This window comes from Asterias amurensis, chromosome 14 (genome assembly GCF_032118995.1).
Source record: "Asterias amurensis chromosome 14, ASM3211899v1".
Classification (NCBI taxonomy): Eukaryota; Metazoa; Echinodermata; class Asteroidea; order Forcipulatida; family Asteriidae; genus Asterias; species Asterias amurensis.
Genome location: NC_092661.1, coordinates 16,107,451 through 16,133,548, shown reverse-complemented (window position 1 = coordinate 16,133,548; position 26,098 = coordinate 16,107,451). Strand labels below are relative to the sequence as shown.

General features: G+C 36.9%; 1 protein-coding gene across 2 annotated transcripts in view; it reads right to left on the bottom strand.

The window, feature by feature from the left end:
• LOC139947063 (terminal nucleotidyltransferase 5C-like) overlaps positions 1-26,098 on the bottom strand; it is a 104,746-nt gene that overhangs the window by 58,722 nt on the left and 19,926 nt on the right. Inside the window, exon 2 of one of the 2 annotated variants that reach the window (XR_011787311.1) lies at positions 1,037-1,063. The exons of the other annotated variant lie outside the window; for it this stretch is intronic. The gene's annotated coding sequence lies outside the window, so the exon portion shown is untranslated. Of the gene's footprint in view, positions 1-1,036; positions 1,064-26,098 lie in introns of those variants that run through there. 2 annotated transcript variants of the gene reach the window in all.

The window sequence follows — 26,098 nt, the reverse complement described above, 5'->3', positions numbered from 1 at the left end:
TGGCTGGTTACCTTATTCTTATAAGCACAACTTTTTTGTCCTTAAAGGCAATGGACACTATTGGTAATTACTCAAAATAATTATTAGCATAAAACCTCACTTGGTAAAGAGTAATGGGGACAGGTTGGCAGTATAAAACATTGTGAGAAACGGCTCCCTCTGAAGTGCCATAGTTTTCGAGAAAGAAGTAATTTTCCACGAATTTGATTTCGAGACCTCAAGTTTAGAACTTGAGGTCTGGAAATCAACCATCTAAACGCACACAACTTCGTGTGACTTAGGGTGTTTTCTTCTTTCATTATTATCTCGCAACTTTGATGACCGATTGAGCTCAAGTTTTCACAGGTTAGTTATTTTATGCATATGTTGAGATACACCAACTGTGAAGGCTAGTCTTTGACAATTACCAATAGTGTCCACTGCCTTTAAGGAGCTCTTTAACATTGGGCTCTGAAGGTGATGTCGGTCTGTTATGAGCAGTATTCTTCCTTTTTCTGGACAATTAAAAGCAGTCCATATATTTTTAGAAACTAATCATGACAGAAGAGTACAATTTAATACCCTAAAGTATCCTGTTTCCTGTTTAAAAGTAACTAGATCTGATTAAATGAAGCTATTTAAAGACACTGGACACGTTTGGTCATTACTCAAAATATATATTAGCATGAAAACCTACTTGGTTGACAAGCAACAGAGAGCTGTTGAAAGTATAAAACATTTTGAGAAACGACTTCCTCTGAAGTGACATAGATTTTGAGAAAGAGGTAATTTCTCACTAATATATTTTAACCTGAGAAAGACTTCAGGCCTGAAGCCTTTTGAAAGCACACAATTTTTTACATTTTTTTTCATTGTTTTCCTGCAACTCCAATGCCCAATTGAGGACAAATTTTTCAACAGTTGTTATTTGATGCACAATGTTGGGATACACCAAGTGAATATGCTGGTCTTTAACATTTACCAAGTGTTTCCAGTGCCTTTAAAAGTAGTGGGCACTATTGGTAATTGTCAAAGACCAGTCTTCTCACTTAGTGTATCTCAACATATGCATAAAATAACAAACCTGTGAATGTCGTCAAATTTGCCCGATAAACATGGAAGAAAAAACACCCTTGTCACACGAGGTTGTATGCTTTCAGATGCTTGATTTCGGTACCTCAAATTCTAAATCTGAGGTCGTAAAATCACATTAGTGGAAAATTACTTCTTTCTCGAAAACTACGTTACTTCAGAGGGAGCCGTTTCTCACAATGTTTTATACTATCAACAGCTCCCCATTACTCGTTACCAAGTTAGATTTTATGCTAAAAACTATTTTGAGTAATTACCAATAGTGTCCACTGCCTTTAATAAGAGTATGGTATTTCGGGTGGTCGCCTAATTATGGTAAGCAAAATTAGTTTTACCCTTAGTGTTTGCAATGTTTCACAATCAAGGGGTATTTCTTTCAATGATAATCTGCTAAGCAAAGCTAAAAAGTACACCAGTCGTAGTAGGTGTTTTTTTTTTAGCAAGTAACCTTATTCTGGTAAGCAAACTTGTTTTTATGCTTAGCTACATTTGTTGTGCTTAAGCATCTTGATGAAATTTCCCCAAGCTGTCACAGGGAGGTAGTGGCACTTGATTTATTTCAAAATCCTAGTGTCGGGATCGTTTCACAATCAAGGGAATTTCCTCCCATGTTTTTCTGCTTAGCTAAACAAAACAGGAACCCTGTTAAAGACTGTGCGTGTGACATTGTATTTTGGCTGGTAACCTTATTCTGGTAAGCAAACTTGTGTTTATGCTTAGCTACTTTTGCTGATGTAATTGCACCCAGCCTGAACTATTTCACAATCAGTGTCACAGAATCGTTTCACAATCAAGGGAATTCCCCGTTGTGTCATGATAACATTTACATTGTCAACAGCCTTCCCCGCAGCTTACAAATGGGGATGTGATGCACAAAAGCATATCCCATCTGACACAAAACAGCCCTTAAAACCCCTGTTATACTTTGTAGGGTGTCATGGCCAAGCGGTTTAGAGCAAATTAAGCTCGGGGCCGAATGTCATTGCTCTGCTTACCGTAAGCAAAGAATTGGCACTTACAGAAGCAGGGCATTCAGTACTGACTTCAAGCGTATTTCACAGGTTTCTGCTTGTGCGTGTGCGTACTCAATATCACTAGGCATTCTTTACTTACACAGCTAGCGCAGAAATTCTGCACTTGCACAGTACAGGGCGTCTCAAAAAAAAAGGTAATCCTACTTTAAAGGGTTTTTATGGCCAGACTATTATGTTTACCAGCAGAAAGTATGGCATCATCTTAAAGCTGAAACCTTGTGCTTTCCAATGATACATTTGGTTACATTCCAGGGTCATGCATCAGAGAGCACCATTGTCTTAAAAATGTGGTGCAAAAATGCAGTTGGTTCACTTTTAAACCCTTGTCATTCTGGCCTTCAGACAGAGTGTAAACCTCAGGTTGTCACAATGGTTCAGCTAACGGCAGAACAGAGAACATTTGTGGTCAAGAAATGGTATGCAACCAGAACTTTTTGCAGGCTACACAGGATGCATTTGGAGAAGCATTCCCAGATCGAGAACCACCAGCAAAGAAACAATCTGGGCCAATGTGAGAAAGTATGAAGCACATCAGGAACCAACCTCAATCGCAACAAAGGAAGTTCAGGAAGGCCAAGGACAGCGAGATCTCAGGAAAACATCGCTATCCTACGACAGCAACTGATTGACCACCCACGGGAGACAAGTGCAAGACGGAATGGTGTTGGACTGAGCCACACCACTTTTAATCGGATCACTCATCTGGACCTTCACTTCCATCTGTTCCACATCTTCACATCCGTCATGAACTTCTGCTTCCTGATCTTGCAAGAAGACATACTTTCTGTGAGTGGCTTCTTGAGCGGTGTGAGAGAGATCCCAGCAAACTTCTGGTTTCATACCTTTTCTTGGCCACTCTGCTGTTATTAGCTGAACCGTTTGTGACAACCCGAGGTTTACACTCTGTCTGAAGGCCAAAATGACATGGGTTCAAAAGTTAACCAACTACATTTTTGCACCACATTTTCAAGACAATGGTGCTCGCTGATGCGTGACCCTTGAATGTAACCAAATGTATCATTGGAAAGCACAAGTTTTCAGCTTTAAGATGATGCCATGCTTTCTGCTGGTAAACATAATAGTCTGGCCATAAAAACCCTTTAAAGGTTTACCTTTTTTTTGAGACACCCTGTATAAAGTATAGAATGGTTGTCATACATTTTGTGAAACATTTCTAAGCGCAGAATTTGACAGTAAGCAGAGCCATGAAAATGTGCCATGCATGTCTTGTTTGATGTATTAAATGTTACAAGGCTATATTTTTTTATACACACATTGTAATGAATTCATTGTAAATATCTGCCATATGGTAGCGTTCATGATTGAACAGTGCTCACTATGTCTGTACCGTATGTAGGAACTAGCCCCCACTGGCAAATATTTGTTGAGTTGCTCATTTAATGGAAAAGTATGCTTTTTTGTTGTTCAGGGCTCACTCTTAAAGGGAAGGTCTACCTTTGGAAATCACCCTCAAAATCAATGGGCAACAAAAACTTATTTGGTTTGAAGTAAAGTACCTATCGATAGTATAAAGCATTTTGAGAATCATGTCACTTTGATGTAATGTGGTTATGGACAATTTTATAAGTTTTTATCTCCCAAAATTTGCATCTGAGAATTGTTCTGTGACATATGTTTCTCAGATTGTGTACGTATTCCAATTACAGATTATTCTTCCTGCGCAGACATAACCACTCGAGATTTTTTTAGCAAAATCTCATAAAAGGCTACCACCTTTTGCACGCTGGGGCCAAAAGCCTGTAAGCACACAAATTTGCTTAGGATAAAATTTCTTTCTTGGTAAATACAGGATTACCAATCAAATTTTCATTTGTTGCATATTGCTTGATACTGGTATTCAGCTGTTGTTTGCTTAATCCTGAAAAATCACATGGAAATTTGGTTGGTATTCCTGTTTTTACCAAGGAAGAAATTTCATGATAAGCAAAAATTATTGTGCTTACAGGCCTTATGAAATTGGGCCCAGGTTAGTTTCTACATTTATGTAGGATTATAATATTCATACTGTTCCAAAGGTATACGTTTCCTTTAATGCAAGCCCCGCATTAGCTGTCTTTTAAAAACCACTTCGAAACTGGCTTTATTATTGCCTTGGTGCCCTTGAAATACTCCAGTAGAAATGTACAACTTCCTTATTGGGTGCCATCCACCAAGGAGAAAATGCGTTGGTTCCATTGTCCTTTCGAAAACGAAGCATACATGTACAGGCCTGTGAAATGCATTTAAGTCGCACTTGTTGACATGAAATTATTTTATATTGATTTGAAGCAAGTGTATAAAAAATGTTATTAGTAAGAAATGTTTTTTTGTTTTTCTTGTGGGTATAAACCCTGTTTAATTGTTGAAAAGGAAAATGTGCTGGCTGGCACAGACGGCCGAATGTTAGCAAAACATTCAAGCGGGTATTTTTTCCCCCAAATTCAACATTTTCTATAAATTTTCAATTAAATAGAATAACTTCCATGATTGGTTGCTTTGTTTCCAATGATATACACCACTTTTTTGAATATTTTGTGTAACATTAATTTGGTTTTTACTCATGTATACAGATGTGTGTTAGCACTGTGTGCTCAGTACTTTGTTACTGTGTGTTTTTGTTTTGCATTTACCGCTTTTACCGCTTTCTATAGTTTTCCACACTCTGGCTGCGACATTGCAATAGAAAGGTCTATAGTATATGTTATACAACAGGGTTGCTTTTTTTTTCATGGGGGATATGATGTTATTTGTTTACTTATTTGTAAATCTGTTTCTTTATATTGTACAAAGTGTTTCCACATATTGATGAGGGGAGACTGCATTGGTAATAGACCCTTCCCATGTAATATGTAAATTGCGCGCCACATGTGCGCACTAACACTTTGGCTGGTAGAATGAAGAATTACATCGCCCCTTTTTTTATAGGGATATTAGTGGTGTGACGCAGACATAATTGCAGCTGCTTAGTGCACATCTCTATGGCATTTGCCAACCAACAGCGTCTGGGGTGGATTTCACAAAGAGTTAAGACTAGTCTTATCTCGAGTTAGAACGAGTTACTCTTCCTAACTAAGGACTGAACATACGTTTTTAATATCTCCTAGGAATAGTCCTAAGTTAGGTTAGGACCAGTCCTAACTCTTTGTGAAGTCGATCCCTGATCTCACACATAAGTATAGCTAGTATTTTTCATGCGAAGGGTCTATTAAAAATCATGTCATTTATTCTATTTTAGCAGCAATGAGGACATTTGTAAGGGAGCGTCTCAAAAGTCTGGCCTGTTATAAGAAGATTCTGACTTCTGAGATTCTCCCAAACAGTTTTCTTTTGTATCCTAACGACACTGGACACCTTTGGTAATTTTCAAAGACAAGTTTCCTCACATGGTGTATCTCAATATATGCACAAATAACAAACCTGTGAAAATTTGAACTCAATTGGTCATCGAAGTTGCGAGGGAATAATGGAAGATGCTTCATTTTGAGACCTCAACATCTAATTCTTAGGTCTCAAAATCATTTTTGAATATATTTTGTTGGCAAGTTACTTCTTTCTCTAAAACTGCTTTACTTCAGAGGGAGCCATTTCCCATAATGTTTTATACTATCAACAGCTCTCCATTGATTGTTAACAAGCGAGTTTTTAAGCTAACAATTATTTTGAGAAATTACAAATAGTGTCCAGTGCCTTGCTCAGTTAAGTCCCAGAAGTAATTTTCCACGAGTTTGATTTTGAGACCTCAGATTTAGAATTTGAGGTCTTGAAATCAAGCATCTGAAAGCATACAACTTCGTGTAACAGGGGTGTTTTTTTCTTTCATTATTATCTCACAACTTTGACGACCAATGAGCTAAAATTTTCACAGGTTTGTTATTTCATGCTTATGTTGAGATACAGTCAGTGGGAATACTGGTCGTTGACCAGTGTCCAGTGTCTTTAAGATCATATCAGACAAAATTTGTTGCACTTTTGCGTGAAGTAGACTCAAGCTTCGTGAGCCAGTCCTGCATGAGCTCAATTTCAAAGAGCTGCTTAGCAGCCTAATTTGTGCTTACTGCACGGTAATTGACGTCACATTGTAAATCCATAGTGAACGCGATATAACCGTCTATTTTTCTTGCATACCTGTGAAATATGCTTACACCTTAGCAGTTTTTTCTGCTACAAAAAGCACAAAAAGAGCTTACTGTTAAACAGTTCATTGAAATTGGGCCCTGAGGTACAGCGACTGGCTGGTTGCAGTGCACTGTCTTATATTGAGGTATCTTCAGACTTTGTGTATTCTATACAATGACCCTGGTGTTAAGGACCACCATGTAAATGTAACCTTTAATAAATGCACATACTTGTAGCCTAAGATTTGTTTGTTGGAATGTATAAACCTCTGGTGTACAGCGCTTTTGCCGATAGCCTTGTATATTTTTCTGCAAAATTTGATAAATGTGAATTTTTCTGAAAAATTTGATGAATACACAAGGCTATTGTACATTTTTCTGCAAAAGTTGATAACTGTACAAAGCTATATTACATTTTTCTGCAAGATTTGATAAATGTGCATTTTTCTGCAAAATTTGATAAATAGCCTTGTACATTTTTCTCCAAATTTGATAAATGTACAAGGCTATAGCCTTGTACATTTTTCTGCAAAATGTGTATATTTGTCTGCAAAAATTGATAAATGTATAGCCTTGTAATTTATTCTGCAAAATTTGATAAATGCCTTGTAATTATTTTCTCCAAAATTTGATAAATGTACAAGGCTATAGCCTTGCATATTTTCCTGCAAAATTTGATAAATGTACAAGGCTTGTAATTTTGTCTGCAAAATTTGATAAATGCCTAGTAAATTTTTCTGCAAAAATTTATAAATGCACAAGGCTGTAGCCTTGTAAATTTTGTCTGCAAAACTTGATAAATGCCTTGTATATTTCTCTGCAAAAATTGATAAATGCACAAGGCTATAGCCTTGAAAACATTTCTGCAAAAATTGATAAATGCACAAAGCTATAGCCTTGTCTATTTTTCTGCAAAATTTGTATATTTTTCTGCAAAAATTGATAAATGTACAAGGCTATAGCCTTGTACATTTTTTTCTGCAAAATTTGATAAATGTACAAGGCTATAATTATAATTGATAAATGCACAAGGCCTTGTTAATTTTTCTGCAAAATTTGTATATTTCTCTGCAAAAATTGATAAATGCACAAGGCTATAATAGCCTTGAAAAATTTTCTCCAAAAATTGATAAATGTACAAGGCTATATAAGCCTTGTACATTTTCCTGCAAAATTTGATAAATGTACATTTTCCTGCAAAGTTTGATAAATGTACAAGGCTATAGCCTTGTAATTTTGTCTGCAAAATTTGATAAATGCCTTGTAAATTTTTCTGTAAAATTTGATAAATACACAAGGCTATAGCCTTGTACATTTTCTGCAAAAATTGATAAATGCACAAAGCTATAGCCTTGTAAATTTTTCTGCAAAATTTGATAAATGCACAAGGCTATAATTATAATTGATAAATGCACAAGGCTATAGCCTGTAAATTTTTCTGCAAAATTTGTACATTGTTCTGCAAAAATTGATAAATGTACAAGGCTATAGCCTTGTACATTTTTTCTGCAAAATTTGATAAATGCACAAGGCTATAATTATAATTGATAAATGCACAAGGCTATAGCCTGTAAATTTTTCTGCAAAATTTGTACATTGTTCTGCAAAAATTGATAAATGTACAAGGCTATAGCCTTGTACATTTTTTCTGCAAAATTTGATAAATGCACAAGGCTATAATAATAATTGATAAATGCACAAGGCTATAGCCTTGTAAATTTTTCTTCAAAATTTGATAAATGTACAAGGCTACAGCCTTGTAATTTTGTCTGCAAACTTGATAAATGCCTTGTAAATTTTTCTGCAAAATTTGATAAATGCCTTGTAAATTTTTCTGCAAAATTTGATAAATGCTCAAGGCTATAGCCTTGTATATTTTTCTGCAAAATTTGATAAATGTACAAGGCTACAGCCTTGTAATTTTGTCTGAAAACTTGATAAATGCCTTGTAAATTTTTCTGTAAAATTTGATAAATATACAAGGCTATAGCCTTGTACATTTTTCTCCAAAATTGATAAATGTACATTTTCCTGCAAAATTTGATAAATGTACAAGGCTATAGCCTCGTAATTTTGTCTGCAAAATTTGATAAATGCCTTGTATATTTCTCTGCAAAAATTGATAAATGCACAAGGCTATAGCCTTGTACATTTTCTGCAAAAATTGATAAATGCACAAGGCTATAATTATAATTGATAAATGCACAAGGCTATAGCCTGTAAATTTTTCAGCAAAATTTGTACATTGTTCTGCAAAAATTGATAAATGTACAAGGCTATAATTATAATTGATAAATGCACAAGGCTATAGCCTTGTAAATTTTTCTTCAAAATTTGATAAATGTACAAGGCTATAGCCTTGTACATTTTTTTCTGCAAAATTGATAAATGCCTTGTAAATTTTTCTGCAAAATTTGATAAATGCCTTGTAAATTTTTCTGCAAAATTTGATAAATGCACAAGGCTATAGCCTTGTAAATTTTTCTGCAAAATGTGTATATTTTTCTGCAAAAATTTGATAAATGTTCATGTATGTTTGTCTGCAAAAAGTGATAAATGCACAAGGCTATAGCCTTGTAATTTGTTCTGTAAAATTTGATAAATGCACAAGGCTATAATTATAATTGATAAATGCACAAGGCTATAGCCTTGTAAATTTTTCTGCAAAATTTGTACATTTTTCTGCAAAAATTGATAAATGTACAAGGCTATAATTATAATTGATAAATGCACAAGGCTATAGCCTGTAAATTTTTCTGCAAAATTTGTACATTTTTCTGCAAAATTTGATAAATGTACAAGGCTATAGCCTTGTAAATTTTTCTGCAAAATTTGATAAATGTACAAGGCTATGGCCTTGTAATTTTGTCTGCAAACTTGATAAATGCCTTGTAAATTCTTCTGCAAAATTTGATAAATGCCTTGTAAATTTTTCTGCAAAATTTGATAAACGCACAAGGCTATAGCCTTGTATATTTTTCTGCAAAATTTGATAAATGTACAAGGCTATAGCCTTGTAAATTTTTCTGCAAAATTTGATAAATGTACATGTATAATTCTCTGCAAAATTTGATAAATGCACAAGGCCTGCAAATTTTGTTTGTTTGTCTGCAAAAATTGATAAATGCACAAGGCTATAGCCTTGTATATTTCTCTGCAAAAATTGATAAATGCACAAGGCTATATAGCCTTGTTAAAATTTGATAAATGCACAAGGCAATAGCCTTGTAAATTGTTCTGCAAAATTTGAGAAATGCACAAGGCCTGCAAATTTGGTTTATTTGTCTGCAAAAATTGATAAATGCACAAGGCTATAGCCTTGTACATTTTCCTGCAAAATTTGATAAATGTAACAAGGCCTGCAAATTTTGTTTATTTGTCTGCAAAAATTGATAAATGCACAAGGCTATAGCCTTGAAAATGTTTCTGCAAAATTTGAAAAGTTCACAAGGCCTTGTAATTTTTTCTGCAAAATTTAATAAATGCACAAGGCTATAGCCTTGTATATTTTTCTGCAAAAGTTGTATACTTTTCTGCAAAAATTAATAAATGTACAAGGCTCTCACAAGGCTATAGCCTTGTACATTTTTCTGCAAAGTTTGATAAATGAACAAAATGTACGTTGTATATTATTCTGCAAAATTTGATAAATGCCTTGTAAATTTTTCTGCAAAATTTGATAAAAGCACAAGGCTATAGCCTTGTATATTTTTCTGCAAAATTTGATAAATGTACAAGGCAATAAATGCGCAAGGCTATCACAAGGCCTTGTACATTTTTTCTGCAAAATATTGATAAATGTACAAGGCCTTTTAAATTTTTCTGCAAAATTTGATAAATGCACTAGGCTATATATATAACCTTGTACATTTTGTTTGCAAAATTTGATAAATGTACAAGGCTATATATAGCCTTGTACATTTTTCTGCAAAAATTGTAAATGCACAAGGCTATAGCCTAAGTTGTACATTTTTCTGCAAAATTCGATAACAAGACTATAGCTTTGTACATTTTTCAGCAAAATTTGATAAATGTACAAGGCTGTACATTTGTACAGATAGCCTGGTACAATTATCAAGAATCAGTACATCAGCACAAGAATACCGAACTGTAGGCTTATGCCCTCGTAGTTTTTCTTCAATATTTGGCAAATTTATTTTTTAAATGCTGAAGGGAACTTTATGAAAATGCTGTAGTTTGTAGTTTTGTCAATAGAACAAATAAAATGTAGAAAATGCTTGACTTACCCCTTGTAGTTTTTTTCAATACTTTGCCAATTATGTATGACAATTCTGGATTTACCCCCTTGTAGTTCAAAGAACAACCGTCTTCTATCAGCCCCATGTATCTGTAGTACTTGCTATGGTTCCAGCTCCTTCCAGAACGCCACTGTGCATCTTAGGAACAGTTTACCTCAAAATGTCAAACGGGCTGAAACTATAAGAGATGTTAAAATCTGAAGAGATGTTGCCAAAACATACGATTCGTACTGTCTGTAGCTACCTGGCAATCTCGGTAGTCTAGTTGGTAAGACACGGCTCTAGATTGGACCGTTCCGGCTTTCCACTAAGCTCCGCCCACCGCGCACGTGAGCAAGACACGTGTAGGAGCACTCCCAATGACATTCTGCACGATTCTGCCGCGCGTGCAAAATATACGCGCACGCATGACCGAGTTTGTCCGACCACAATCATTGCTGTGATTGGTCAAATGGGTGAACGTGCACAGTTTGATTGACAGGCCGGATCGGTCCATTGCAAGGGTAGTGGGTTTCGAAAAATGTTTAAATGCTGGACATCCCCCCTGTAGTTTTTTTTTCCAATATTTAGCCAAATATTGATAAAAATGCTGGAGTCACTCCTTGTAGTTTTTTTTTTTTTTCAATAGTTTGCAAAAAGTTTATTTAATAGTTCAACGTTTCGACTAAATTTTCTATTTTCAATATTTAGCCTCAATTTGATAGAAATGCTGGACTTACCCCTTGTAGTGTTTTTCAATATTTAGCCCAAATTTGTGCAGTTGTGCATTCAAATTCATAAAGCTGGTTGTCTCAGTACTGTGTTGAGACCATCCCAAGATGGATTATTTTTGCGGATCGCACTGAGGTAAAAACAAAATACACAATTGACAAAACAAATCGTGTTAAAGATAGTGGACACAATTGGTCATAACTCAAAATAATTGTTAGCATAAGCAATGGAGAGCTGAAACAATGTGAGAAACGGCTCCCTCTGAAGTAACGTAGTTTTAGAGAAAGAAGATCAATCATCTGAAAGCACACAACTGAGTGTGACCATGGTGCGACAAGGGTGTTTTTTCTTCCATTATAATCTCGCAATCTCAACGACCAATGAGTTCAAATTTTAACATGTTTGTTATTTTATGCATATGTTGAGATACACCAAGTGAGAAGACTGGTCTTTGACAATTACCAAGGGTGTCCAGTGTCTTTAAACAACACATATAACAAGATCGCACAGAAAACAAAGACCATGTTACCTTAGTTTACAAACACATTTGGCCACAGTGCTCCACCAACCTCAAAGTGCGTTATATTCATAAAGTCTGCACGAGAATTAGAAGAAGAAGAAGAAGAAGGGATGTCGTGGCCGTGCGACTATGAGCACTGAACTGAAGCTCTGGTGTTTCTCTTCAGCAGAGTTAGGGTTCGAATCCCGGTCATGACACTTGTGTCCTTGCACAAGACACTTAACTATAACTGCTTCTCTCCACCCAGGGGTAAAGGTGTACCTGTGAGGTCAGAGATGGTTATTGTGACTGATTAGTTTAGCGCGGTACATTTTTCGCAGGAATGGCAGGAATGGAAGCACAGGCTGTATACTCCACAGGGAGCTGAGATTGTTTAAGGAATGATTTAAGGCTCGGTGACCAGGGGTAATAATGTTGGAAGCTCTGTGAGACGCCCTCGGGTGTATAAAGCGCTGTATAAAAACCGAGTAATTATCAATAGTGTCAACTGCCTTTAAAGGCACTTTTGGTACATGTCAAAGACTCGTATTTTCGGTTGGTGTATCCCAGAATGCATATTATAACATACCCGTGAACATTTGGGCTCAATTGGTCGCCGAAGTTGCACGATAATAATGAAAGAGAAAAATTACCCCTGCTGCATTAAAGGCAGTGGACACTATTGGTAATTACTCAAAATAATTATCAGCATAAAACCTTTCTTGATTGTGAGTAATGGGGAGAGGTTGATAGTATAAAACGTTGTGAGGAACGGCTCCCTCTGAAGTTAGGTAGTTTTAGAGAAAGAAGTAATTTTCCACGAATTTGATTTCGAGACTTCAAGTTTAGAATTTGAGGTCTCGAAATCAAACGTCTGAAAGCACACAACTTCGTGTGACAAGGGTGTTTATTTTTCTTTCATAGTTATCTCGCAACTCCGATGACCAATTGAGCTCAAATTTGCACAGGTTTGTTATTTTATGCATATGTTGAGATACACCAAGTGAGAAGACTGGTCTTTGACAATTACCAGTAGTCCAGTGTCTTTAAATGTACATTGTGTGATTTCAGATGCATAATAAAAGTCTTCTACTTCAGAGGAGCCGTTTCTCACAATGATATCAACAGCTCTCCGTTGCTCGTTACCAAGTTAATTTTTTTTTAAATAATAACCAATAGATTCCAATGCCTTTAAAAATGGAAACAGAGAAAGTACGAAAAAGTTGCATTGATGGTGCATTTTTGAACTTAAAAGACTTCAGTGTATTTTTAAAGTTAAACGTACAAAAGTAAAGAAGGGTCAACATGTGATATCTTTCCAGTAGAAATAAGGCCAGATCTCCAGAGTATTTTAAAGGCACTGGACGCTGTAAGTATTGGTAGTTAGTTACTCAACATAATTGTTAGCATAGAAACTTACTTGCTAACGGCATTCTACCTGTAGAATGCCTAGTAACATGGAGTACGCACGCCCAGAAGCCCAAATTCGCCGCTAACCAGTGAAATATGCTTGCCGTAAGCACAGAATTCCCTGCTCCCATAAGCGCCGATTCTGTGCTTACGGTAAGCAGAGCCATGAAATTGGGCCCTGGGGCCAATTTCATAGAGCTGCTTAAGCAAAAAATTCGCTTAAGCACGAAAATAGCTCGCTTATTTTACACATGTTACTGGCCAGAATTTCATGCCATATACATTGCTTGTGACTGGTATTTAGCTGTTGTTTACTTAGCACAAAAATTGAGTGGAGTCTTGGCCAATAATCTGATTTTACTAGGCAATGATTTTTTCGCTTAAGCAGCTCTATGAAATTGGGCCCTGGTCTTCGACAACAACCAAACATGTCCAGTCCCTTGTTGAGAACAACTTCAGTGGTTTGGTCAAGTCATAAAAGGTGGGAAGTTAGCTCGGCAAACAATAACGGTGAGCACACGGTGGGGCCTGGCGTTTCAGGTAGCATGGGCAGAAGGGAAGAAGAAGCAACAACACCCAATAAAAATAGGGGCAGCAAGCTTCTGCTGCCCATCCCACCCTGCATCAACATCAAGGTGGCCCACTGTGGTGTCAGTGCCGGGGGAAACCTGCCTGGCCACACTGACGCAATTTTCTATTTTGTACGACCACCACTTATTTGTTAAAAGGAGAAAATCTTACCTGTAAATTACAGCAATCCAGCTCGTTTTACTGAAGTTTGCCACACACTTTTCAAGACACAACTTCTTGTTGATGATCGCCTGAGTTTAATAAAACCCATGCATCAAAAGGATGTCTTAAGTCTGGCTCCGTGACACTCTACATTGTACATTATGCCAATACAAATTCCATATTGCATATGCAAAAATGTCCGCCGGACTGTTTTGCAAATGCAACCGTGTCTGCCCAGACACATTTGCATATGCAGTTGTGTCCGCCCCGTGCAAAACCGTCCTTGAAGTAAATTAAACGCCCTTAGTTGACGGATCGGAACACGTTCGCCATTTTTTACAAGCCGAGTACATGTCATGAATGACATGGGAAATGTTCGGCCGTTGGGTATTCGCTGCAATCATAACATACGAGAATATTCATACTGTATATTATGTATGTTTAGTGCATGCACGCTCGCTTACGCGCGCACATAGTCATGTACATGTCCGCCGGACGGTTTTTGCATAACCCCGGACACGATTGCATGTGCAAAAGTGTCGGGAGCGGGCAATATTGCATGGCGGACATAATTGCATCTGACAACGGCGGTCGGAATTCTCGGAGACACCGGCCTATAGCTACGGAGAGTGGGAGTGACGTTTATAGAATATTCCTTCCTCAAATTGTGATGCCACATAAATATTCAGGTTACAATTGTTTTCTGCTGCACTACTGCCTTTTTGTCGTAGTGTTATTCAAGTGGGAAATTGGTTTCTTCTATAATACAATGCATAAAAGAGAATCCTTTCTTTAAAGTAATCGGGAATTTATTTTTAGGATGGCAATTCTAAAGTACAGGGGAAAACATTGCATTCCAGACAAGTGTTTGCGTGGGTACGTTTAGCCAATTAGCCACATGCCCTGGGCCCCCACTCACCGAATTATTGCCTCGAATATTACAGTAACAACATTTCCATGAAAGACTTGTCCACGCTTCGTTTACGTTTTTGATGTTTCCCTGTTTTTTCTTAATCTGACACTTTTTTTTCAAAAAATTACTCTTCGGTCTTCAGTGAGATTTCCTTGGGGATGAAGCTGCATTTACGCCCCCAACAAAACACCCTTTCCCCCACAGCAGTTCACTTATACGGTGGAATTGCAAGAGTTTTTTTTTTAAATGATTTTAGTTGACAAATTTAAAGGCACTGGACATCTTTGGCAATTGTCAAAGACCAGCAGTTTCTCACTTGGTGTATTCCAACATGAATAACATTACAAACCAGTGAAAATTTGGGCCAATTGGTCATCGAATTTGCAAGAGAAAAATCAAGGAAAACACGCCCTTTGTGTGGGCTTTCAGACGCGTAATAAAATGTTTCACAAATTAGTGTGCTTTCAGATAGAAATAAAAGGCTTCTGGCCAGAATTCTTTTATAATTTTAGTGCGGGGAGCCCCTCTTTCTCAAAAACTATGTTACTTCAGAGGGAGTCGTTTCTCACAATGTTTTTTTTTTCAACACTGGTCTCCGTTGCTCGTTACCAAGTAAGTATTTTGCTAATACAAACATGTGCACATACGTTAAACCAATGCTTAAAGAGATTGGCTGTTGCCATCGCCATGTGTTTTTTATCCCCTTGTGGGAATTTACCGAGTTCCCTTGACGGAAAGTTCATCTAAACGACCAGACAAACAAATAACCCCCATAGGCTTTTCTGGGAAGCCAAACTTTTTTTCTGAACCCATCAACCGAAACGGAGATCTCTTGAGAACCAGAGACCCTAAATGCTACAATAGAATGATGGCTTATTGCATTGGGTTGGGTTTTGTTGTCACCAATAAAGAAAGTAACTTTTTTTTATGAAAAAGCTTTACTTCAACAAGCCACTTTATTATAGTCTGCTTCAGACCGTTTATAAATTAATAGCATAAGTGGTAGGGCCTACCTATAAAAATGTACGGTTGCATAAACACGACATCATAGATTATAGACACATGTCAATTCTTTCGGTTCTATGTCGAAAGAAATTTCAACTTACCCCTTGTGTACTTAAAATTATCTAAAAGCAATACTGGTGCATGCAAACACAATTCAAACTCTTGCAGAATATTCAATACTATATACAAAAGCTGATTTTTACAACAACAAACAAAGAACATTGAAAGGAGAGAAAACGATTTTCAAACTGTCCATGCATGCTTATTTAAAAAGTAAATAAAAGAGCGACCTATGTAACGTTCGTTTAAAAAAGACAGTGTACTATAGCCTATATACTTTTTGGTTATTACTAAAGACCAGTATTCTCGCTTGGTTGTATATATGGCGGAAGATAAATCTTCCTTCGTTGTTCTATGGTGGAAGATTTTAGAAAAAAAGTCTTGTTGGTTGCACAAATGTGTGCTTTGTCTGAAAAGGGCTTCATGTCTGAAAAAAGCTTCATGCCTGACGCCTTTCTCAGATTCGTATTGAGGTCTACTTCAAAGGGGGCCGTTTCTAACAACGTTTGGTAATATCAACAGTCCTATATATAAGTTAGTTTTTATGGACATTAACTTGTGGAATAAATTACCCAAAGTGCACCCTGTGTTTAAAAATGATTGTCTGAAGTCCTACATAAAGAGAGCGGTGACCTTCCTGATAGGAGAGTTTTCTAATTTTCTGCCAAACTTTCGATTTGTCACGGTTAAATTGGTATGCCAAACAGTACAGCTGAAAGTATTATGGCACTTTTCGAAACGACTTGATTTGATTTGGATTCGGCTCAGGCTAGCAGCTTGGCCCCGCGGTTGTTTTGACAATTGCGCGTGCTTTGCGTATACGCGCTCAGGGTTTCGCAGACGAGAGAACGGAGCCTCAAGCCGAATCCAAAGCCGAAGCCGTGGTTTCGAAAAGGCATATGTTACATAAAAACTTAGACCTACTTGGGAAACAGGAACGGACAAAACCACTCTCTCTCTCTCTCGAGTAACGTAGGCCTAGTTTTTATATAGAAATGGGTAATTTCTCACTAAAGTTGATTCTGAAAAAGACTTCGAACCTGAAAGCCTTTTTAGGCATCTGAAAGCACACTTTATTGTTCAACAATTTGTTTCTTCTTTCTTAATTTTTCTTGCAACTTCGATTACCAAATTGAGGGAAAGTTTCACAGATTTGTTATTTTATGCAAATTAAGTTGAGATCCACAAAGTGAGAGAATGGCGGCCTTTGACTACGTGTGTAGTGCCTTTAGTAATATTTGGGCTAAACACATTTAAATTTGAACTGAACCCAATAAGCCAAGACAAGCATGCTGAACAACAAAACACTCGATTGGTGTTATAATTTCCTGTGTATTTAAATAAATTAGTGTTTTGGTGCAAAGCAAAGACAAAGCTAGTGTAGTAAAGAGGTAGGCCAATAGGTTTCAAAGTCTATATACACCGCTGTTCTTTGTGCAAAACCATTGAGAGATGCACGCAACAGTCTTTTGTGTCAGAAAACTACACATCGCAATGCCGTATGAAATCTATCATAATTGGTGTTTCCTTTAAATTGCCTTTTTGAAGGATCTTTGTTCTGCAAAGTCTTCCAGCGTCCACCAAAAGTCCTTATCCACCCCAGAAGCTAATGGATGCACACGTGCAATCACCGTGAAAAGCAATAGCGCAAAACCCACCGGGGGCTTAAAGGCAGTGGACACTATGGTAATTGTCAAAGACTAGCCTTATTCACAGTTGATGTATCTCAACATATGCATAAAAAACAAACCTGTGAAAATTTGAGCTCAATCGGTCATCGAAGTTGCGAGATAATAATGAAAGAAAAATAACCCTTGTCACACGATTTTGTGTGCGTTTAGATGGTTGATTTCGAGACCCCAAGTTCTAAATCTGAGGTCTCGAAATCAAATTCGTGGAAAATTACTTCTTTCTCGAAAACTATGTCACTTCAGAGGGAGCCGTTTCTCACAACGTTTTATACCATCAACCTCTCCCCGTTACTCGTCACCAAGAAAGGTTTTATGCCAATAATTGTTTTGAGTAATTACCAAAAGTGTCCACTGCCTTTAAAGCCAATCCTGCCCCGTAAAAGTGACCTTTGCCACCGCTCGCCTCATCGGTGTCAAACACCGTGCAGGGCCCTTGGTCCCTCGGCAGGGCCCATGGTCCCTCGCGGGTCTAGTGCCTGGTGACTTTTATCAGAACCAGATGTCTCGCTTTTAAAAAGTTATTGTATGCTGAACTACAGTGTATCGAGTTTATATTTATGCGAGGGTAAATTGAAATCAGGTCCCTCAAGGCGATCTTAGAAAGAGGCAGTTAGTTCTGCCATTCTGCATGGTTTGGCGCTTATAGGCCAAGTAAAAAAAAACTTAAAAAAAACCGACGGTTAACATGTTTTTGTTGTTGTTGCATTATCTGCCTGCTGTTGTGACCTGTGACATCACATGTTTACAAAAGAGCCACAGAGCCTGGACTTCCTGCAGGCAGGATTTGCACACTGCCTAATGGAAGAAATCATAAAATCTTATATTTTATGGAAATTGCACTGTCTTATTCTTATCAACTTTTGATATGATGAACGGGGACACATCTCAAAACTTGTCCAGCTTTTACTTTCATAACTCTTGGTTTTATGTGGAAATTAAGACACAAAATGTCAACTTTCCCATAGGACCAGTATCGTATCTTGCCTGCCAGACTACTCGAAAAATGTCACACTTATTGTAAACGAGGTTTACATGCTCTCTATGTTCGGACAAAGGAGCATAATAGATCAGTGACATCCACATACGACTACATTTTCGCGTTCAGCCTGAAAATTTAAGACTAACGATTTTCAATGGTTTGTCGAAGGGAGAGCAGGGGGTCCTGGATTAATCATGGATGTAGAAATAAGTATAGTATAAATAGGTATTTCTACCTCCATGGATTAATTAAAACCCACAGGTACATATGTATGTTCCGACCCACTCGGTGTATAGACCCTATCTCACTGCTCAAACCCTGGCATGTCAATCACGAACGGGTTGGCGGAACATGATTCTCAGATGCTGCAGAAAATACCGCTTGGCGAATTTCTTTGATTGGCATTTGAGTCGGGGAAACAGTCACAGCAATTGGCGTGTGGTATCCTTTCAATGTTGACAACTTTTCACAGGTTGATGATAGCATAAACCGTGCGCCTGCAGAAAGTCCAAGCACTGTGGTTCTTTTTCAGTGGGCAAAAGTACGGGGATAGAGGACAGTGTCATGGTCTTCCTCCATAATGGTCGTTTTAAGAACGGCGAGGTCTCCAGAACTCTGAAAATATGGTAGTCTCCCGAATACCAAAACCGTGTTTTAGGCCTATAAGTATAGATATTCTCAAAAGAACACAATCTACACAGCAAGTAGCTCTACACAAGGTGTTACCGCGAATAATAATAAGAAGAAGAAGCAGCATTTACACACTGATACCTCACCATGCAATGCCTAAAATTCCATATTATAATAAAATATCAGCCAAAAACAACAATTCATTTTCACATCGTTGCTGTGAACCCCTTTTGTAAAAAAAACAAAAAAAACCAAAAAAAAACAAAACAAACATTTCCGAATCGATAGCCATTCAATTAATCAACTTCCAGTTGTGCAATGTCAAATTATAGATACATAGATTTCCATATTTGTCCTTAATAATAATACAACAGACATCTGTTGAGAATACAACAAGGTAAACAATGAACCAATTCGATTTCACATGATTGACGTCATGTATCGCCATTACTTCCGATAACTCTTTCAATGACGTGTGGTTTACTGTTATTACAAAAAAATGTAGCAATTCAATGCAGAACAAAAACCTTTGGTCTTTTTAAGTTTGTGAAATAGTAAACCACAAGGAAGCTTTTAATTGATGCATCTCTTCCGTAGAATATTGGCTTGGTGGAATAAACTATTATTACAAAACATGTTGGCCACTTGTCAATGTTGTATGGTCTAGGGATTTGTTAAAGTCAACTACCATTAATTTACAGAGAGACAAATGGTACATCTCAATTACAAAGAGGATTAAACGCACTGAAGTACGAAAGAAAACTGGAGTCAAAGACATCATAAGGACATAGCTAAATGAAGATGGGCTGGACACACTGCCCGAACAAATTGATAGATGGACAACAAGTTGACAACGACGGGACCGGGGAAAAGGGGTAGACAGCTAGAGAAGAAGATGGAGAGATGACACCAGGGTATGCAGGAACATCATTGACCAGAAATGAACTGCATTTCAGGGAGGGCTACATCTATTACTGGAGGAACACAGTCTAAATGATTGACTAATAGTTCCCTTCGCTTTAAGGAACACGGTTTGCCAAACCATAACGAGATGCCCTTTAAAATGCATGTGATCAAAATAGTCACTGTATTTGAATCAAGATAATGTACAAATTGGTACAGTTGCTGACTATCTGAGAAGGGTTACTACTACTCTTACCATCCATGCTATGCTCTCACCAAATGTCATGGCCGGACCTCATCGCTAAGCTCAACTCGTGTTAGGATAATGCATCGAAAGCTATATACATTGTACACATGCATATACCATTTAAAGGCAGTAGACACTATTGGTGATTACTCAAAATAATTATTTGCACAAAACCTTACTTGTTGACGAGTAATGGGGAGAGGTTGATGGTATAAAACATTGTGAGAAACGGCTCCCTCTGAAGTGCAAGAGTTTTCGAGAAGAATTAATTTTCCATGAATTGATTTCGAGACCTCAGATTTAGAACTAGAGGTCTCGAAATCGGTTACCGCTCGATAGTCCGAAGGTTCGATGGTCCGAAGGTTCAATAGTTCGAAGGTCCGTTAGTCCGAAGGTTCAACCATCTAAACGCACACAACTTCGTCTGACCAGGGTGTTTTTACTTTCATTATTATCGTGCAACTTCGACCACCGATTGAGCTCAAATTTGGACAGGTTTGTTATTTTAATGCATTATGTTGAGAGATACACCAACTGAGAAGGCTTGTCTTTGACAATTACCAATAGTGTCCACTGCCTTTAAAGACACAGGACACATTTATTCTCACTTCGTGTATCCCAACATATGCATATTAACAATCTGTAAAAATTTGGACTCAATTATTCATCAAAGTTGCAAAAGAATAATTAAAAAATACCCTTGCTGCACAACATTGTGTGCTTTTAGATGCCTGCGGATTTTTTTTAAAGCCTTTTTATTTGAGTGAGAAACTACCCCTTCCTACAAATATATATAAAAAAAAACTCAGTTCAGCGGGTCATTTCTCACAATGTTTTATCCTGTCAACAGCTCTCCGTTGCTCGTCAATACCAAGTAAGTTTTTAAAACTCACAATAGTGTTCAACAGTGCCATTAAAGGAACACGTTGCCTTGGATCGGTCGAGTTGGTCTTTGGAAAGCGTTTGCAACCGTTTTTTATAAAATGCATATGGCTGGAAAGATCTTGTAAAAGTAGAATACAATGATCCACACAAACATGCCTCAAAATTGCGTGGTTTTCCCTTTACCTCGTCGACTAACACGTCGGCCATTTATGGGGGTCAAAATTTTGACTCCCATAAATGGCCGAACGTGTTAGTTCGCACAGTAGAAGGAAAACCACGCAATTTCGAGGCAAACTTGTGTAGATCATTGTATTCTACTTTTAAAACATCTTTCCAACCATATGCATTATATAAAAAACGGTTACAAACGCTTTTGTTTTGACCAACTCGTCCGATCCAAGGCAACGTGTTCCTTTAAATACCAGATAAGCGTCACCATTGTGCAGCAGGGCCTACACAGTGACCACGAAGCGGATGTTTCGCTTTACCCAGTTTATCCAGACTGCCCTGGGAATTAAAAAGCCTATAAGATGCTCTTTCTTCTTATTGTGAAAGTTACCGTAACTAATATTTACCTTTCTTCTCTCCCCGCTTTTGAATTGTGTTTGAAAAAAAGATTTTATTATAACATTCCGATCAGGGCCCGATTTCATAAAGCTGCTGAGGCACAAAAAGCAGCTCGTACAATAAAGTGATGCTTACCAAATTAAGGTTACCATCCAAAATACCATATAACAGGTATTAATTGTGACTGGTACCCTGCCCATGTTTGCTTAGCAGATAACTGTTAGGAATATTTACTGCTTACGCAGCTCTATGAAATTGGGCCTTGGGGTGGATTTCACAAAGAGTTTAGACAAGTCTTATCTCGAGTTTAAGTTCTTATTCGTCACCTTGGAAATAGTTCCAGGAATTTGAGAGAGAGCTTGTTTGATAGGCGCCTTTAATAATTATGCATCTGAATGAAAGCACACAGATATGTGTAACAAGGGTACTTTTTCTACATAAGTTATCAAGCACATGTACGTACACGATAAGTTTTGATTTATCGTGTGCGTACACGACAGGTTGTTTGGGACTCATCCTGTTTATGTACACGACAAGTTTGGATTTATCGTGTACGTACATAATAAGTTGTCGTGTACGTACATCATAAGTTGTCGTGTACGTACACGATAAGAGAGTTTTTTATTTTATTCATGTGACGGTTGGTACTCAAATGAAAAATGTTTAAATTTGTTTTAGGGGAATGAAATTTGTTTCTTCATGTAATGGTTTCTTCAAACCATTGGTTGTAATGGGGTTAACCTTTGTACTAACTTGGAGGTACGTGCATGTACATTAGAACCACACAGTGACCGCGTGCTCGCCATGTTTATTCACGTTATACACGGCATCCAACTCAGAGATGAGCATGGCACCTGTTCTGGAGTTGAAAGTGTTCATAATTTTATTTTGACCGGATAAATCATAATTGTTATTTACGGATATACGTGCGGGTCAGGGGTGGGTTTAGGGGTCCAAGGCCATCAGGGGTGGGTGTAAGTTTTAGTGGTCCAAGGCTATTCAGTTCCAAAAAGCACCAAGGACCTAATGTGAGATGCTGAAGGGAAAAGGGAAACGATTTGTTGTTTAGTCGGGCACAGTTTCTTGATTGGTGCAATTCAAAACGAACGGCACTGGACACGTCAAAGACCAGTATTCTCACTTGGTGTATCGTGCGGCAAATGTAATGTGCATTGATAATAAATCTGTGAAGATTTGACTCAACTTGTGTGCTTTCAGATGCCTGTAATAAAATGCTTCATCGGGTATGAAGTCTTAGTGATTGAGTGAGCAATTAATTACATTTTTTTCAAAACCATTTTTTTTTTTACAGCGGGAGCCGTTTCTTACAGTGTTTTATACCATCAACAACTCTCCATTTCACGTGAGTTTTTGTGCCAACAAGTAATATGCTAATTACCAACAGGTGTATTGTCCAGTGTTTGTATGCGAGAGATTGCCTGTTGCGTAGCCTGTACAGTGTTTGTATGCGAGAGATTGCCTGTTGCGTAGCCTGTATAACAATACCCCTTGAGGGAGTTTGTCAAGTTCCATTGATCATGGGAAGATCATCATGAACTTTTTAACCAGCCTGATGAACAAAATGCTCCTTAGATTTGGCTTCAAAATGGTAGATTGACAAGTTTCATGCACCACTTTTTTTGGAAGGTGTTTTTGGTTCACGGAGCACGTTTTCTTCTTTCAGGTTATCTCATGCTTGCAAAACATGCAATCATCTATTCACAGTGATATAAAGAAACAACCATCTGACATGAGGGATATGTGTAATATCAATCGAAAAGGCGCGAACTAATTTGTTCTTTACCAGGAAAAGAGGGCCGAAGAGACAAGCACCATTAAAACGCTAGTCACGAAACTGTTGTACTTTTCATTATTTTTTATTACAATATAATATGTTTTTTTTTTATTACAATATATATACCTTTTTTTCTCAAACTTAAATTATGACAGTATTCTGAGAGTATTCAACGAAAGATGAAATAATGCTTAAAACAAATTCAAAAGCAAAATATTTATTTTAGGAAACTCAAAACCATTTCTCGATTTTAAAAGTAAAAGAAACACTTAGTTCAAATCATTCAAAAGGGTACATGAATCAGCCGTCGGAAACCTGAAAATTAAAAGCGGTATAAATGTTTTGTAACTTTTTCCCTTTCAAAGTCATACATAAATCAGTCGTCTGGTACATCTATACTGCTTCTGGTGAAGTACATGTAGGGCCTACATGTATGTTTTTTACAAAGCATTGGAATTCAATAACAAATAAAATACCGACGGCTAATTTCATAAAACATTTTCTTTACTTTTAATAAAACAACATAATCTGACTTATCTGCTGATGATTTAGCAGTATAAAAAGAAGAAGAAAAAAAAATAGTAAAGTCGTCTAATTAAAAATACAGTAATGATAAATTATAAGGTTTTTATCATTTAAATACTGGAGTGAGGTTTCAAAGGTAACCGCTTTTTTTTTGCATCAGGCCATTTCAATCATAAACACCGTTTTTAAACAAAATACTATTTTACACAACATCAACTTCTTAACATTCCTCACTCCAACATGATTTCATAACATCTGTTTAAAAAGCATCGCCATGTCCGATGTACACCATAATACTTATGTAGGCCTACATGCTCTTTGCTTTATCAAGAAATGTCACAAATGTACTGACTGGATAAAACCATGCATCAATTGCTAAACAAAACATTTAGTTTCTTGATTTAAGCAATACATCACAACCACACAAAACACTTTGTGCAACATTTAGCAAATTGTGTCTCAATCTGTAGCTAACTCCTTACAATGTTTACCGATCGCATCTTAAACAGACAACTTTATTTCATCTTAAATGCCTATTTTGTTACTTAATTGTTAAATATAAAGTATACATTATTTTCAGTTTGAAATTTCAAAATTTACATTAAAGCTGAAGCTCAGAAGGTTATTTTTTTTGTGAGAGAAAATGTTTTCGAGCATTACAATTACATGTGATTAAGGTTTTTAAAGTACACAACTTGTAGGCACAAAATGGCAAACTTTATGGTTCACACGGAAGGGCCTGAAGTCAGGTCATATTGTGAAAGGAAGTCTAACCTATGAGTGGTTAAGCATAAAACAATTTTAGAACAGTTAATCAAAATTTCCAGTTGACCTGTGTATGAATGCACACAGTGTACAGTGTAATTTTTGACTTGTAGGGGTGGAAAACCCCTACCTTATTATCTGCAATTCAAGGTAAATTTTACAGTTGTTTAAGGATTTGGTAAAAGGGCGTCTGGAATTGCTGTAAGTTTAAAAACTGGGTGTCCAAATTGTTTGCTTACAGTCCAATTACATGTACATTGTGAATGACAGATAAAACATGGTGTCCAAATCAGCTAGGTGTCTAAAAGACACACAGACACCCCTTTGGCCAACACTAAATGCTGCAGTTTGGGGCTCTCAACTCAGAAAAACTTTTCAAGTCGAGACAAAATTTGACAGCCCCAAAAAATCAAAAATCTTAATTGATCATGTATTTCAATCACCGTCATTGATGTCCATTTTTACTGAAAACTAGCACGTAGGATTTAATTTCTTTCCCTAAACTTCAGTGATTATATTATTCCGAAGCCACCTTTCTGATCAAGTGAACAACAGAAAGCTTTAGTTTTAGAATAATGTGGAAGAGCTAGGCAAAAAATGAAGAAAAAAACTATGTACATGATATGCATTTGTACTATAAATACTTCTGTTTATACATCATTTTCTATTTTATACCATCTCTCTAAAGATTTATTGAAAATTACTTCTCATGGTTAAGCTCTCTCAAATACTTCATCATATTACTAGTTGAATCAACCTTCAAGGTTTTGCATCACTTGGGTTCTACTAAACAGACAAGAATTGCAAAATAAAAGGCAACTTTTAGTAAGTCCAAAATCCATGTTATTGTAATGGACCTGATACTTAATACCGACAAGAAACTGAAGTACAGGTCAAAGATCATAACAGTCTTTGCATCTGTTTACAGCATTACATTTGGAGATTACATCTCTATATTAAAGCTATCTATAATTAAAACAAGTACATTGTACATGTAGGGGTGAAGTGCATAGACCTTTTCACAAATACCCATTGAGCAACGCTCGTAGAGCTGCTAAGCACAACAAATTTGCTTAGTATGAAATTTCTTCCTTGTCGAAAACAGGTCTACCAACCAAATTTCACTTTGTTGAATTTTGCTTGTTACTGGTATTCAGCTGTTGTTTGCTTATACTGAAAATCACATGGAAATTTGGTTGGTAATCATGTTTTTACCAAGGAAGAAATTTCATGCTAAGCAATCTTTTGTATGCTTAGCAGCTATATGAAATTGGGCCAAGGTCAATGCTGCATCGGAGACTT